Source organism: Lepus europaeus, unplaced genomic scaffold (genome assembly GCF_033115175.1).
Source record: "Lepus europaeus isolate LE1 unplaced genomic scaffold, mLepTim1.pri SCAFFOLD_74, whole genome shotgun sequence".
Classification (NCBI taxonomy): domain Eukaryota; kingdom Metazoa; phylum Chordata; class Mammalia; order Lagomorpha; family Leporidae; genus Lepus; species Lepus europaeus.
The window spans coordinates 1043865-1060743 of record NW_026909577.1 but is presented as its reverse complement, the minus strand read 5'-3'; the positions used below and the strand labels follow the sequence as shown (position 1 = coordinate 1060743).

The 16879-nt window shown below is 41.9% G+C and overlaps 1 pseudogene; it reads right to left on the bottom strand.

Annotated features, from left to right (window-relative positions):
* Positions 1 to 12730: 12730 nt before the first annotated feature.
* On the bottom strand, positions 12731 to 16668 carry LOC133755689 (pre-mRNA-processing factor 40 homolog A-like; annotated as a pseudogene).
* Between the last annotated feature and the right edge of the window lie 211 nt (positions 16669 to 16879).

The following is a 16879-nucleotide window of genomic DNA, read 5'->3' as shown; positions in this document are numbered from 1 at the left end:
ATTTAGAAATTGCTTTTGAGGATATTCTACATTTAAAATTGGAATAGTTCTGTTTTTTAATTATTTTAATTCTACTGACCTGTGAGCAACTAATTTGTTTTATTTATGTAGACATATCACAGGTTTTTTTTTGTTTGTTTGTTTTGTTTTGCCAGGCAGAGCCAGACAGTGAGAAAGAGAGACAGAGAGAAAGAGCCATAGACAGTGAGAGAGAGACAGAAGAAAGGTCTTCCCTCCATTGGTTCACTCCCACAATGGCCGCTACGGCCAGTGCTGCACTGATCCGAAACCAGGAGCCAGCCGCTTCCTCCTGGTCTCCCATGCAGGTGCAGGGACTCAAGCACCTGGGCCATCCTCCACTACCCTCCCAGGCCACAGCAGAGAGCCAGAGGAGCAACTGGGACCAGTACCTGGCACCCCAACCAGGACCAGAACCCGGGGTGCCGGCGCCACAGGAGGAGGACTAGCCAAGTGAGCCATGGCACTGGCCACAGGTTTTTTTTAAATTACTAGGTTTACACAAATATATATCTTCTTTTTGTATTTTGAATTGAAATGATGTAAATATTTTCAAGTAATTAATGGGAGATATGTTTTCATTTCAAGATTAAGAGGTTGTTACTTATGTAAGCAGCAATTAAAATGGAATTTGCAGTGAAAGTTTTCAGCAAAAAATTATTTTCTCGTGATGTTGAGCATGTAAATTTAATGTTTTAAAGAGTGGTGTGGAAAGGTAAGTAAAGACAGCCTGAAATTTAAGAAATATTTATTCTGTTTAAATCAGATCATGCAATTCTTTTTTTTTTTTTTTTTGGACAGGGAAACATGTTTCCTCTCCTATTAGCTTAACATGTTAGTACAATCATGAAAGATTTTTCAGTAGATTTCCATATAACTAGGATTTTTCTCTGGCTTTAACATATAGAGAGCCTTAAGACACAGGTGGATTGTTTTCTTTGCCAGGGCACGGATAGGATGAACAATGTTTCCAAAATATCAGTAATTCACTCAGTTGGCCTGCCAATTCTCCATTATTGTTTAGTTATTTAACAAAAATCCTGTACCGTGCATCTCCAAAAGGATGTGTTTTGTGTGTGTGTTTGTGTGTGTGTATGTGTGTGTGTTCTTAACACTGTTTTTGATTCAAGTTAGTGGTGGATAATGAAAACTTGAGCTAGTTGTAGGACTGTATACTCTAATGTTCTATAGCTTTAATTTCTAAATTTCTTTTACGCACTTAAAAGTCTGAGTCACAGAGAGGGAGGGACAGAGAGAGAAAGAGATCTTCCATCCACTGGTTCACTCCCCAAATGGCTGGCCAGGGCTGGGCCAAGAGCCAGGAACTCCATCTGGGTATCCTGTGTGTTTTAACCAGGGCCCAGGCTCTTGGGCTGTCTTCTGCCTTCCCAGGTGATTGGCAGGGAGCTGGATAGGAAACAGAGCGACCAGAACTCAAATCGGGACTTTGATAGGGGATGCTGGTTGCAGGTGGTGGCTTAACTTGCTGCACCACAATGCTGGCTCCAAAAGTTTTATGCCTTTCTTTGCTCTGGGCCTATTTTATCTTGGGAGATAAGACCAGAAACGGCAGGGAGCAGTTTTGATTGGTCTAGAAGAAAAGCTCTCCTTTCTGGTGACTTTCAGAACCTCTGGCCCTCAGGACTGTCCCTCACAGGAGTGGGGACTTCCTTCAGTGTGCCGATTGTTCATGGTGGGCTTGTGGATCCGTGTCCAGCTCTGAATAAAGCCTCTTTCAACATCTGGTTATTTTTCATTCCTCAAGAAGATGTTCATTCTCTGCTTATTCTGGATTCCACCCCAGGAGTTTTATACGTAGAGGATCTGATCTGACTATCTAAACCAAGATTTGCAATGAACATTTGATGAACCGTAAACATAGCAATCATAAGTACATATCCTAATTATATTCCATACATGTGAATGAGATTCATGGATCAATGCTATTAATGGATGCTCTTTTTATTTATTTTTATTTATTGAAAGGGAGAGTTACAGAGAGGAGAGAGAGAGGGTTAGAGAGAGAGATACAGAGTGAGTCTTCCATCCGCTGGTTCACTCCCCAAACAGCTGCAATGGCTGAAACTGGGCTGATCCAGCTGGACTATTTCAGGAGTCAGGAACTTCCTCTGAGTCTCCCATGTGGGTGCAGGGGCCCAAGGACTTGGGTCATCTTCCACTGCTTTCCCAGGCCATCAACAGGGAGCCCAAAAGTGGAGCAGTCAGGACTCGAACTGGTGCCCATATGGGATGTTGGCCATGCAGGTGGCAGATTTACCCACTGTGGCACAGTGCAGGCCCCAATAGATGCGTTTCAAAAGCTGTCAAAATTGTGTCTTCAAAGGGTTCATGATCTACGTGAGGAGTGAATATTGAAGGCAAGCATTCTGGTGTGGCACAGGGAAGTATTGATTTAAGTAAAAACTGACTCAAAGTTCCAGAAAAGAAAGCACTCACTATGATTTGAGTTTACTAAATTATGGAAAAAGCGCCTGGCAAAGAAGGGCTTTAAAAAATTAATGAGGGGGCCAGTGCCACGGCTCAATAGGCTAATCCTCCGCTTGGCGGCGCCGGCACCCCGGGTTCTAGTCCCGGTCGGGGTGCCGGATTCTGTCCCGGTTGCCCCTCTTCCAGGCCAGCTCTCTGCTATGGCCTGGGAGTACAGTGGAGGATGGCCCAAGTGCTTGGGCCCTGCATCCCATGAGAGACCAGGATAAGCATCTGGCTCCTGCCTTCGGTTCAGCGTGGTGTGCTGGCCGCGGCAGCCATTGGAGGGTGAACCAATGGCAAAGGAAGACCTTTCTCTCTGTCTCTCTCACTGTCCACTCTGCCTGTCAAAAAAAAAAAAAAAGAGTTAATGAGGGGCCAGCGCTGTGGCTCAGCGGGTTAATGCCCTGGCCTGAATCTCCAGCATCCCATATGGGCGCCAGTTTGAGACCTGGCTACTCCAGTTCCAATCCAGCTCTCTGCTATGGCCTAGGAAAGCAGTAGAAGATGGCCCAAGTCCTTGGGCCCTTGCACCCACATGGGAGACCTGGAAGAAACTCCTTGCTTCTGGCTTCAGATCAGTGCAGCTCCAGCCATTGTGGCCAATTGGGGAGTGAACTAGCAGATGGTCTCTCTCTGCCTCTCCTCTCTCTGTGTAACCCTTTCAAATAAATAAATAAATCTTTTAAAAAATGAATATGATTTATTACAAGTGTTTCTCAGGTGACAGAGAAATTGAGAATTATAGAATGAAGAAGAAACTGCCAGAAACAATATACTGAAGGCTTCTTGGAAAGGCAGGAAACTTAGAAGTAGCTTCTTTGATCCTTATTCCTTAGCTTATGGAAGACATTGGTCTAACAAACTTGGTTTAATAAGGCAAGGATAACATGAAGGGAAGAGGTGATGGGCAATGGGAATGATCAGTAGCTCCCAAACAGAAGTCATTATCCTAAACTGCTGTTAGATATGCAGTCTTGCAGGTTTGCTTCTAAACCGATTTAACTCCTACATGATAGATGTGAATGTCTCTCTATGCCTGCTCCTCTTGGTGTGGAGCCCAGTGAAAGTCTGGTGACTACATTCTAGAGTACAGTAGACAGTGCCATATCAGAGCACTGTAATACTTGCCTATGACCAACTTTCAAATATTCCTGATTTCAAACATGTGGGCATTCCTGTTTGAATTCCAACATCTTTTAAGGCTAAACATGATCAAGATGTTTCAGAGAATAAAAGCCAAATTATTTTAGTATATTGATCTGTCAAATTCTGTTTTAACAAACATCACTGCTCCATTAAAGACATTTTCCATAGTGAAGTGTCTTTCTCAAATTCATCTGCAGTAGACACTTAAGAATCTATAGAGAAGCCTTGTGCTTTGAGAAGGGAAAGCACTATTGAATTTGGTTAATAAGACGCTGGATCATGTTTTTGAAGAACCTATTGAAAATGAAGAAATTTGTCTTCTTTCTAGATGAGATTTATGTTAACAAAAGAATGCATCTCGGGGCAGGTGCTGTGGTGCAGCAGGTAAACGCTCTGGCCTGAAGCACTGGCATCCCATGTGGGTACCAGTTCAAGACCTGGCTGCTCCACTTCCTACCCAGCTCTCTGCTATGGTCTGGGAAAGCAGTAGAAGATGGCCCAAGTCCTTGGGTCCCTGCACCCACATGGGAGACCTGGGGGAGGCTCCTGGCTTCTGATCGGCACAGCTCCAGCCATTGTAGCCAACTGGGGAGTGAATCATTGGATGGAAGACCTCTCTCTCTGCCTCTCCTCTCTCTGTGTAACTCTTTCAAATAAATAAATAAATCTTAAAAAAAAAGAATGCATCTGGTTTAGTAGGGAGACTATCCTTATCCTTATTACTTTACTACTGCTTTATTGCTGAATAACAGACTTCTCATCTAAAAAAAAAAAACAACATAATTATTTTGATACCAGAGACATCATTTTTGCAGACAGCACAGAAATGTGAATTTGGGACACAATTCAGAGGGTGAAGGCAAAATTTGGAGCCTTTTGGTGTGTGATGAATTCTTTTTAAAAGTTAAAAAATAGATAATTACTAAGCTCTTCTTAATATGTAGAAACAGGAAGCTTGAGTGACACTTGGGTTGTGTAAAATCTTATTTGTCCTCTTGTAGGGTCACATAATTTGGGTACATAACAGACTCAATGTCCATTCATGTGTGTAAATACCAGGATCTGTCTCATTATCATTGTATATTTTTTTCTAACCTAAGAAATTGACTCAAATCCAACACTTTTGTCCACATCACTCCCATTAAAATTAAGAACAAGTAAAAATGCTGAGAAATATGGAAATTAGAGCATTAAAAACTGAAATTTACTAGTGTCACTAATCATTATGAAACATTTAGTATGAAACATTGCATTAGTGGTGCTAAGTTTTTACATGACTGAAAAGACGTTCATATAAAATCTAAAAATTTCATATAATGCTATTTTTATCTTTTTGGCAATACTATATATTAACCTGTCACAATCCAAAAATTCATGACAGATCAGGACTAGAAAAAGATGCTAATATTATTTTACACATTACAGCCATTTCTTCTATGCTGAGAACATTAAAGCTTGATAAAATATTAGAGTTTGATAAAACATACAATGAGAGCTGAAAGTGTTTGCTTTGGATTTTTAGTCTTCTTGCTCTAAAGAGCGTTTTATTTTTTTCTCATTTAAAAAATAATTTTGGATTCGATCCATGTGAGAAAGTCTGAGGAATGTAGTCAGCAGAATTTCCAGGAGTTGCTAATCCAAACATAAAAATAATAGCAGTTTGGCTGAATGGATATTACTGATCAGGCTTACAGTGCTCTGTTCATGAGTTCCAGGTCATCTGAGATCACTTAACAATAAGAAAACACATTTTTAGACAGAGTCTAAGCTTTTCCCAATTATCTCAGCTTTGTTAACTTTTTGAGTTGTCTTAAGGATGTCTTGTTTAACAATCTCAGTTTACAGAAGACCCTAAAGGTTAACCCACACCTACCGGCTTTTAATCTAATGTTTTCCACATGCTGGCTTTAAAGAATTACATCTAGGGCTGGCTCCGTGGCTCAACAGGCTAATCCTCCGACTTGTGGCGCCGGCACACCAGGTTCTAGTCCTGGTCGGGGCGCTGGATTCTGTCCCGGTTGCTCCTCTTCCAGGCCAGCTCTCTGCTATGTAGCCTGGGAGTGCAGTGGAGGATGGCCCAAGGACTCCCTGCACCCCATGGGAGACCAGGAGAAGCACCTGGCTTCTGCCATCAGATCAGCGCGGTGCGCCGGCCACAGTGTGCTGGCCGCGGCGGCCATTGGAGGGTGAACCAATGGCAAAAGGAAGACCTTTCTCTCTGTCTCTCTCACTGTCCACTCTGCCTGTCAAAAAAAAAAAAAAAAAGAATTACATCTAAATACACTAATTTTGTTTATAAATGATTTTGACCGTGGCTGAGAAACTAACAAGCATACTGAAAAGTGTTGATGTTAATGATTTTCCAGGAAATTCTCTGTTAGAATAAGTCAATTCACTGCTTTAAGGCCAGCATGTCTTTTATTTATAGTATAATATCTTCACTTTAAAAATCATGCTTTGCCCCAAAAAATACTTGAGTCAGTGTCCCTTAGTTAGGAAATCATTAAGTAAGGGCTAAGAGTCCAAATCTAAATCTTAATAACCTTATCTTGATGTCTTAAGATTTTCTTTCAGTAATTAATTGTGTATCAGCACATAAAAAATTTTGACTAATGCAGAAGAAGGTCTGGTGAGAGTTTGATAAAATTCTTAGGAAGAAAATGTATGTGAAAGAGTTGGGGGAAGAGATGTGGGGGTGGAAACATAATTACCACCTGAATCAACTTCTTTTATTTTGAAAAATTCAAAGAATGAATCCTATAGTCAGCTATTCCTCTTTGCTTAGGGAAAACGCGGGGGTCTCCTAAAACCTGGGGTTCTCTGATGACTGAGACCCCAAATGCTTTGTTTCAGACATTGCTTCTGTGAGACCATCTTTTGGAGACTGACACAACCGTTGGCACCCTGTTCTACTTCTGCCCATGGGAATTAATGAGGCAATGCTGGTGTAATGCCACAGAGAATATAGATTGCTTGCTAGCAACATGCACACTGCAATCCTGCCCGATATGTGTCAGAGGAAACCAAAAATCTTCACGGTAGGAGTGGTATCCCACAGACATGATGAACTGCTGGCTAAGGGGCTGTCAGTTAAGTGCCAGGCTCAGAGCTATGCTCAGAGTTACAGACACCTACTTCTGGAGCTGAAAGGGCAGGCACTGGAGTGTGCCTAAGAAGGTATTTGGGACATGGGCAGTAAAGCAAACTGAAGAGCAATGTTACTGTAATCAAAAGTAAGGTTGTTTCTTTTAAGATCTCTGTAAACCCTGAGCATTTTGTGTTTCCATACTAATTTATATCTGTTACTCCAATGGACTTGATATACTTACTACATAGAGATGCCGAAGTAAAAACAATTTTAACAACTGGATGCCTACTTTGTGCTCGATGGTGTATTAACACTATCACATGAGTTCTGGTGCTCCATTTCAGAGGAGACAATTAGGCACAGAAAATGTAAATAACTTACCCAGAGTGACATGGCTAGAAAGCGTCAGAGCCAAGAGGTAATCCAGGCTATCTGACTCCAATCCTGCACCTGCTGGATAATATGTTTATACTCAACTTGCAGTTACCAGAAGTCAGCCAGGCACACATCAGCACCTACTTTTCTGTTTTGAGTTAGCTCATGGAGCAGATTTAACAGGGAGATTGCAGACAGTGGACATGCTAGGATGCTTTAATTAACTCTCCAATCAGTGTGGCTATCCCACGTTCATGATAAAGACAGGGCATTCCCTAAATGGCCTCCATGACCAGAAATTCTGAGGCTCATTTTGGAAAAGATTGTTTGTGTCCTAAGATAGTGCTCAAGGAAGATCATCAAGATTCACAGAAAGGCCTAAAATCAAACAGTTTATTGAGTGTTCACTAGATGTCCATCTCTCTCCTGGGACCTTTAATTAGAGCAATGAACAAAGAGAAAGTTATCAGGGAGTGAGAAGAGAAGTATGTGAGCAAATAGGTAAGATAATTTGAGATAACAGTGATTGATGTGAGGCAATACAGTACGATGGATTCATAGGTGACTGGGGTTGGAGCTGTGTGAGTACACGAAGTAAGGTGACGGTAAAGCAAACTGCAGAAGTTAGTATCACATAATAGGAAACAGTGGAGACCAATCTGCACTTCCACACCTTTCAGTCCTGTTGTCATGACTTTCCATTAATTTCTAATGATACTCTTTCAGATGTAAGATATTTGCCTCGGCCTAAGGCCCAGGTGTGTGATGCTGGTGCTGCCCTCCTCCTCCCCGCTGTCTGTCAGGCCACTGCTGAGTGTCCCGGCCCAGAGTCACAGGGCCACTGCTGAGTGTCCTGGCCTGGAGTCACAGGGATCCCAGATGCCACCACACTCAAGAGTGTTTCCCTTTGCTACCATCCTTCCATTTGATTTCAACCAGGCTGGACTTTTTCTCTTCTGTAATTTACTAACTCCCCACCTCCTTTTGTTTTATTTATTTATTTTTTGCATGCTGCCTGCCTTTCATTTAGAACTGCCCTGCTGTTTGGAAGGGCGTGTGGAAGCAATGCACCTGTAGCACCTTTAGGTCGCAGAAAACCATTTTAGTTTAGAATGACTGTCAGGAGTGTCAACCAGGCTTCCAATGAATATTTCCTAGATGAGTGCATACGCTGTAATGTTAATATAAGAGATGACCCATGCTGACTTAGTTTATGTGCCATAGTTCTGTTGTGGCTGATCCTGCATTCATCTTTAGGAAGGTGATACAATCAATACATAACTCGGGAAGTGGGGACCCAAGGTTATCATCCTTTCTCCTGTTGACCTGTTGCCATTCTGAGAGTCGTTTTGCCATTAATGGTGCCAGCCTGTGTTTCCTCTGTCATAAAGCGATGTGATAGCAACACATACTGTGGAAACAAGGGAAACTTCACGCTAGCACCTGACATGGCTGCATACTCTAAGCTAGGGGTACAGATGAGTACCTTCAGCAGTGCTGGGATAGGTGCTTGCTTGGCCTGGTGGGTGGTCAGGATGCTAGTTAGGATGACCACATTCCACATTGGAGTGCCTGGGTTTGGTGCCCAGCTCTGGCTCTGGATTCCAGCTTCCTGGCTAATGCAGACCCTGGGAGGCAACAGTATGGCTAAAGTAATTGGGTCCCTGGCAGCTATGTGGGAGACCTGGATTGAATTAGCAGCTTTGGCCCTGGCCTGCCCTGCCATTGTGGGAACTTGGGGATTGAACCAGCTAATGGGATTGTGCTGTCACTTTTGCTCTCTCACTCAAATATGAGGATGATACTAGTGATAGTAATGAAGACTATGATAGCTATATGTGAATTGCAACTGCGGATGCTGAGTTACTGTACCATGTCTAATTCTTACTCCCATTCTTGTCCTATCCTTTTGCTTTGATTTCTATGGCAGATTTCTGAAAGTGCTAGAGGTGTATAGAACTAGAGCGTGACTTACAACATTATGAAGAAACTGTCTATAATGTTTCTGTAGGAAACCATATGATTAAATATATGTGGTTTGGCTATTTAAAAATGGAAGCTTTGTGAGCTGGTCAAGAGGGTCTTTGAATGTTCGGTTTTAATTATTGTTTTCTTTCTTTTTTTTTTTTTTTTGACAGGCAGAGTGGATAGTGAGAGAGGGACAGAGAGAAAGGTCTTCCTTTTTGCCGTTGGTTCACCCTCCAATGACCACTGCGGCTGTCTCATCACACTGATCCGAAGCCAGGAGCCAGGTGCTTCTCCTGGTCTCCCATGTGGGTGCAGGGCCCAAGGACTTGGGCCATCCTCCACTGCCTTCCCGGGCCATAGCAGAGAGCTGGCCTGGAAGAGGGGCAACCGGGATAGAATCCGGCGCCCTGACCGGGACTAGAACCCGGTGTGCCAGCGCCGCAAAGCAGAGGATTAGCCTGTGAAGCCATGGCGCCAGCCTAATTATTGTTTTCTTTCTTGCATGCTACTAGAAAAAAAAGATATTTGCCTCGGTAAGTTAAAATCTTCTTGGATGGTTTCTCTGTAAGTAGCTAATGCACAAAGGAGATGTTTCATAGGAAAACAATTTGTGAACTATAAACCCTATGCATATGTGAACTGATAAAAATGCCACCTTTCTTCCAGGACTTTCATTGTTGTCCTTCTGATTTAAAGTCAAGACTACTGCTTCTACTTGCATTATGGCATCCAGTCATAAAGAAGGAATGATTTTGACTCTGGGCAGTGGCATTACTTTCTAGTAGCAAAACTACTCCTTTAATCAGTTGGGTTGTGATTTTAGAATGGGGATACTTTTTGGTTTCTGTGCATTTTAGTTAGTGCACTATGCATATGATAAATATGTATTCACAGTGACCAAATCCTAGACAGACATTTCTCAAAGTGTTATTAACTCCAGGTCATCTTACAGTGTTATGAAACTGTGTACTTTATCCACAATGGAACAATATATTTGCATCCTCCAAGATCTTTCTTAGGCTAATTGGTGGCATTCAACTGTTCAATAGTCTGACATATCCTGATTCTACTGCTACAGTATTTATCAAATTTGATTGTCACTGGCATTAAGTTGTAAAATTCAAGGAACTTAGAAAACTTCTTCCTGGCAGACTAGAACACTGGAATAGCTACCGGAAATCCATATTCTCTTGTGTTACAAAGATTTTGATAATGGCTAAAAAAAAAAAAAAGAGTGCATATAATAACTCCAAATTTTTCTGTCATTCCTGTCTAACCTAGGGGGAAAACCAAACCAAACCACACCCAAACAAAACAAAACAAAGCAAGCGCTCATGAATTCCACCACCCAGAGGCACAATCTCACTAAAAGCCTCAGATCTAACTCAGACCTAATTATTTGTTTCTAGACTGTTTTCCTCTACCTAAACCTTACCACTACATTAATAGGTCTCTGTATAATAAAAGCAGAATACAATGGAAGAAATGGTGCATCTCAGATACTACTTAAGAAGAGGTTTCTAAGGAAACCCAAAGACAACAGGGGAGACCAGGCAAAGATACCAGAAAATTTTAGGCTCCAATACCTATAGCTACAGCAAATAATAAATAGCCTAGCTCCTCTCATATTAGACACATTTACCTCAGTTCTTTTTGCCCATTAAATCATGGTCAACTTTTAATGAAAAATGACTAAATATAAGTGAAGACAAAAAATAGCTTGAAGATAAAAAGGAAGCATCAGACCAGACTCAGACATGGTAGAATTGTTGGTATTATCAGGTCAGGAATTAAATACAACTATGATAGTTTGGTAAGGGCCCTATTGGAGAAAATGCACACCATGCAAAAACGTGGGTAATGTGATGAGAAAAAAACTTTAAATATCAAAAGGAAATGCTGGCCAGCACTGCGGCTCAATAGGCTAATCCTCCGCCCAGCGGCGCGGCACATGGGGTTCTATTCCCGGTCTGGGCACCGGGTTCTGTCCCGGTTGCCCCCTTCCAGGCCAGCTCTCTGCTGTGGCCCGGGAGTGCAGTGGAGGATGGCCCAGGTCCTTGGGCCCTGCACCTGCATGGGAGACCAGGAGAAGCACCTGGCTCCCGGCTTCGGATCAGCACGGTGTGCCGGCCGCAGTGCGCCGGCAACGGCGGCCTTTGGAGGGTGAACCAATGGTAAAGGAAGACCTTTCTCTCTCTCTGTCTACTCTGCCTGTCCAGAAAAAAAAAGGAAATGCTAGAAATCAAATCACTGTAACAGACATGAAGAAGGCCTTTGATGATCTCATCAACAGAAAAGACATAGGGAAGTTAGGAATCAGCGAGCTTAAGAAGTGTTAATAAAAACTTCTACAACAGAAACACACACACAAAAAAAGACTGAAGTATGACAAAGAGAGAACAGAATACCCAAGGTAAAACAAGAAAGTGTAACACACTCATAATGGGAATATCAGAAGGAGAAGAGAGCAAAAAACAAAGGAAATATTTAAAGATCATTGGTTAAAATTAGCTGGGAAATGACAATTTGCGATGCAACAATTTTGAACAGCCCTTGTCTTGACTGTCTTTTTACAAGGTCTTCCATCATACTGGATTAGTGACATACCTTGCACCAGCATGACCTTCTGTTAACAAATTATATCAGCAGTGACTCTCCCAGATGACATTCACAGAAGGTTAGGACTTCAACATATAAATTTGGAGTGATGCAATTAAATCCATAATAGACATCCAATCACAGATCCAGGAAGCACAGAGAACACAAAGCAGGATAAATACCCCAAAATCTAAACCTATGTACATCATAAAAGGGTCAAAGACAAAGAAAAAAACTTGCAGAAAACCAGAGAATAAAACACCTCATCTATAGAATGAAAAGAAAAAGAATTACACTGGAATTTTTTTTTTCAGATACCATGAAGCAAGAAGAGTGGATCAAAATATCTAGTGGTAAGGAAAAGTACTGGCAAATGAGACTTTTTAATACTCAACAGAATTATTCTTCAGAAATGAAAACCTTTCTTAAACAAAATTTGTGGGAGTTTGTCTCCAGTAGTCCTGCCTTGAAAGAAATATTTAAAAAAGTTCTTGAGAGAAGGAATACTTGATGGATCAGATGTATTTATATGGAAAGACCTGAGAGAAAGAATAAAAAGAAGTCTTATTTTTATTATTTATTAATGAGATAGTTTTACATAATAATAATAAAAAATATACTCAGAAATACACATATTATAGTTTATGGATAAGTGACATGAATCTATGTGGTATCAGATGGTAGAGATGAATTTGAGAACTCTGTTATAACATACCTGTACTACCTGCAAAGTGATAGGATGGTACATGTACCACCAGAGAAGTGACAGAGTCTTGTTCTTTTAATCAATAAATTGCCACATTTAATCCCTCCTGCAGTGCCCTGTGAAAGGGTCACAGTAACAGTTATATAATTGTATGAAGATATGATTCTTGATACAGAATCAAAAGTTATTTTCAATTTCCTTTTCTACAATGGCTATACTTAAAATGTACTTTTCTTCCAGTGAGAATTAAAACCTAGTGTTCATTAAATTGAACTTAAATCAGAATTCCTGGCCTGAATTAGACTTCAAATCATACTGTAAATATATACATTTGATAAAATTTATTGATCACCATCCAATTATTCCAAAAGGTTCTTTTGTGTTTTTCTAATTCCTCTTTGCTCAATTCACTGCCAGAAGTATCCCAAATTCCAGAATTCTTTCCAATCTTTTTCTTAGGTGATTTATGCTTTGATTTTTAGCCTTCCCCCGCTCAGCATCTGATTCTGGACAGACTTATGTCTCCTCTTCACGTGTTTTTTGACATCTTGTAACTTCTCTCAGACTCAGTGCTGGAAGAACATTCTGAAGCTGAATGTGACTCTGACTGCTGTCTTTTTTCCCCTTTGACTGGCTGTCATCATCATTGAATCTAGCTCCGACCAAGAGGGGGAAAGTTTCCTATGATGGTTTTTCTGTTAGGCTGTTTCTTGGCCTTTGAATGATGATGCTGACATTCCTGCTCAAGCACATGCATAAAATATTTAAATAATCTATTTCAGACTCTAGGTTATATCCACAAATGCTGGTTCTTTTACACATCTCTCCAGGACAGCTTCCCAGAAAGCATCCAACTCTATGCAAGGAGTAGCTTGTTTCACATACTCTTAAATGCAGATTATTTTCATTTAATCTTTGGAGCCTCTGTTTTATCTCTTTCACATTCATGGGCTTCTGCCTTTTCTAATAAACTATTGGAAACTAACTTGATATTCCTGCATCTAACATAGTTGATTTTTTTTTTTTTTTGGACAGGCAGAGTGGACAGTGAGAGAGAGAGACAGAGAGAAAGGTCTTCCTTTGCCGTTGGTTCACCCTTTAATGGCCGCTGCACTGCGGCCGGCACACCACACTGATCCGATGGCAGGAGCCAGGTACTTATCCTGGTCTCCCATGGGGTGCAGGGCCCAAGGACTTGGGCCATCCTCCACTGCCTTCCCGGGCCATAGCAGAGAGCTGGCCTGGAAGAGGGGCAACCGGGACAGAATCTGGCACCCCGACCGGGACTAGAACCTGGTGTGCCGGCACCGCTAGACGGAGGATTAGCCTGTTGAGCCACGGCGCTGCCTCATAGTTGATCTTTTAAGTTGAACTAATTATTGCCACAAGATCTTCAAAAGTAGTATTTACTTCAACTGCAAGTCCTTTATCCCTTAGAATGTTCTTTATTATCTTTTTCTCATGATGAATCTATGGCTTAAGATCCGCAACACAAAACTTGAAAGGATCAAGTGCAGTGGATCCAGGCTGTCCAAACATATTGGTCAATCTAACGGCAGAACTAATAGTTGGGTGTAATTGCATCCAAGATGGCATAGAATATAGTTGTCCATGTTCATGCAATTCATCTAAAAATACCTGAAAAGGTTCCCTATTTTTATGTTGTCAACTACTCTCAGTAAACTCTTCTGTTTTCTTCTTCTCCCTCTTCTAAAGCCCACATGTATTCTCCAAAGCAAATTAATGCACCTTCCTTGTCCATGTTCCATAACTCCCTATCTTCTGCAAAGTTGGATTATCCATCAGAAAGTGCTGGGCTTCAGACCAAGCAGAAGAATATGCTACATTAGCCATGTTGTTGAGTATGTTTTTTAAGGCCTCTCAATTCCTTTTTTTTTTTTTTTTTGGATAGTGGATAGTGAGACCAGGATAGTGAGAGAGAGAGACACAGAGAGAAAAGTCTTCCTTTTTGCCGCTGGTTCACCCTCCAATGGCCACTGCGGCTGGCGCATCTCACTGATCCGAAGCCAGGAGCCAGGTGCTTCTCCTGGTCTTCCAGCAGGTGCAGGGCCCAAGGACTTGGGCCATCCTCCACTGCCTTCCCGGGCCATAGCAGAGAGCTGGCCTGGAAGAGGGGCAACCGGGATAGAATCCAGCGCTCCTACTGGGACTAGAACCCGGACTAGAAGCGCCACAAGGCAGAGAATTAGCCAGTTAAGCCACGGCGCTGGCCTCAATTCCTTTTTTATATCTGTTTTGATTGCTCCTTTGAATTTTTTTTTAAATACAAAACATCTTCATAGATTTCAAGACAGTCACATTCTGATATTGCATCCTAGACTTCCATCTCTCCTAAGAGGGGCTCTGCTTTTTGCTGTCTGGTTGTAGAAGTCTTTTTGTCATGATTTTCAAGGAAATGCTGAAATGATTCCTCAGCCTTTTCGTATTTCGATCTGGCTTCTCCTTCCTCTTTTTCTATTTGGAATTTATAGGCTTTAATGGCAGGCTTTTTAATTTAATTTTTTTATTTATAAAAAGGAAACATTTCAGGCATTTCATATATACATTTTTAAAAAATGATTATTACATTATATTGTTGCTCTAGTCTTTTTAAAGGATATTTTAATTTGCATAATTACTTTAAAAACATTTTATTTATTATTTATTTGAAAGGTGGAGTTAAGAGAGGCAGAGGCAGAGGCAGAGAGAGAGAGAGGTACACTGCAGGTACATCTGCAGGTACACTCCCCAAATGGCCACAATGGCCAGAGCTGGGGGGATCTGATGCCAGGAGCCAGGAGCTTCTTGTGGATCTCCCACATGGGTGCAGTGGCACAGGACTTGGGCCAACCTCTTCTGCTTTCCCAGGCCATAGCAGAGAGCTGCATTAGAAGAGGGGCAGCTGGAACTAGAACTCATGCCCATAAGGGATGCTGGCACTGCAGGTGGCAGCTCTACTTGCTACACCACAGCGCCAGTCCCCACTTACACAGTTTTAAGAGCAGAATGCTATTTTCCATCCTACCTTCCCTCCTCCCTCCTTCCTTCTCTCCCTCCTTCTCTTCTTTTTTTTTTACAATGACACAGTTTTGATTTTGTTTATAATCACAAGCATAAACCACTACTAAATAAAGAATTCTCCATGTAGTAAAAATTAAACCACTGTTCCTTGGGGCTGGCACTGTGGGGCAGTGGGTTAAAAGCCCCAGCCTGCAGTGCTGGCAACCCATATGGGCACTGGTTCGAGTCCTGGCTGCTTCTCTTCCGATCCAGCTCTCTGACATGGCCTGGAAAAGCAGAAGACAGCTCAACTCCTTGGGCTACTGCACCCATGTGGGAGACCTGAAGAAGCTCCTGGCTCCTGGCTTAGGATCAGCTCAGCTCTGGCCTTTGCGGTTATTTGGAGAGTGAACCAGTGGAATGGAAGACCTCTCTCTCTCTCTGGCTCTACCTCTCTCTTTCAAACAAAGAAAAATAAATCTTTAAAAACATATAAACCACTGTTCCTCAGACAGTATAAACAGTAACCAAATCTCAGAATGTGAATTTTGCTCACATACATGACATTTTTCATACTCTATATATTAGTTACCACAAATCAGGGAAAACATATAGTATTTTTGTTTTGGGTTGCTAGCGTATTTCACCAAGCTTAATGGTCTCCAGTTGCACCCATTTTGTCGCGAAAGATAGGCCTGATTTTTTTTTTTCATTCAACTTTGCTAAAGCACTGTATCACTCATCATTAATGATCACCTTCACAGCTTACTTCCATGAAGCACTGGATTGCACCCGTTTTTCCTTCAATAATTGTTTATACCCTTGGTTTCCCTCCTCCTTTGATTTCCAAGTGTGTGTGTGTGTGTGTGTATAATTTTTTTTCTCCTGGTTAGTTTTCCTCCTCTCCTGTTTTGGGAGTAAAACAAGCTACAGCTTCCTGCTTAGATGTTTCTTTTCCAGTATTACTGGATACTTCAACACTGTGATTCTGAATATCAGGGTAGTACTAGTAAGTCGTGCTTGTTTTTCAGTTGGAATAGTTGAAATATTTTCATTATGTACGCCAGAGGCAACAATAGAAGTAACTTCAGACTCAGGAAACAACTAGAACATTTCCATCCACAGTATTAGAAGTACGAGCAGAAACACCTGGCACTAGCGGCAGGAGCAGCAGCTGCTGCTGCACGCTCACTGCAGTTGGAATTTCTGTTGTAAGAACTGGGGCTGCTGAAGCTGTGGTGCACTCTTCTTGCTGACTGATTTCTTCATCTTTGATCATCTCTGATCAGGTTTTGATTCTTTCAAAAGACAACTAGCAATGGGCCGGCGCCGTGGCTCACTTGGCTAGTCTTCTGCCTGCAGTGCCGGCATCCCATATGGGTGCTGGTTTCTAGTCCCGGTTGCCCCTCTTCCAGTCCAGCTCTCTGCTGTGGCCCGGGAAGGCAGTGGAGGATGGCCCAAGTCCTTGGGCCCTGCACCTGCATGAGGGA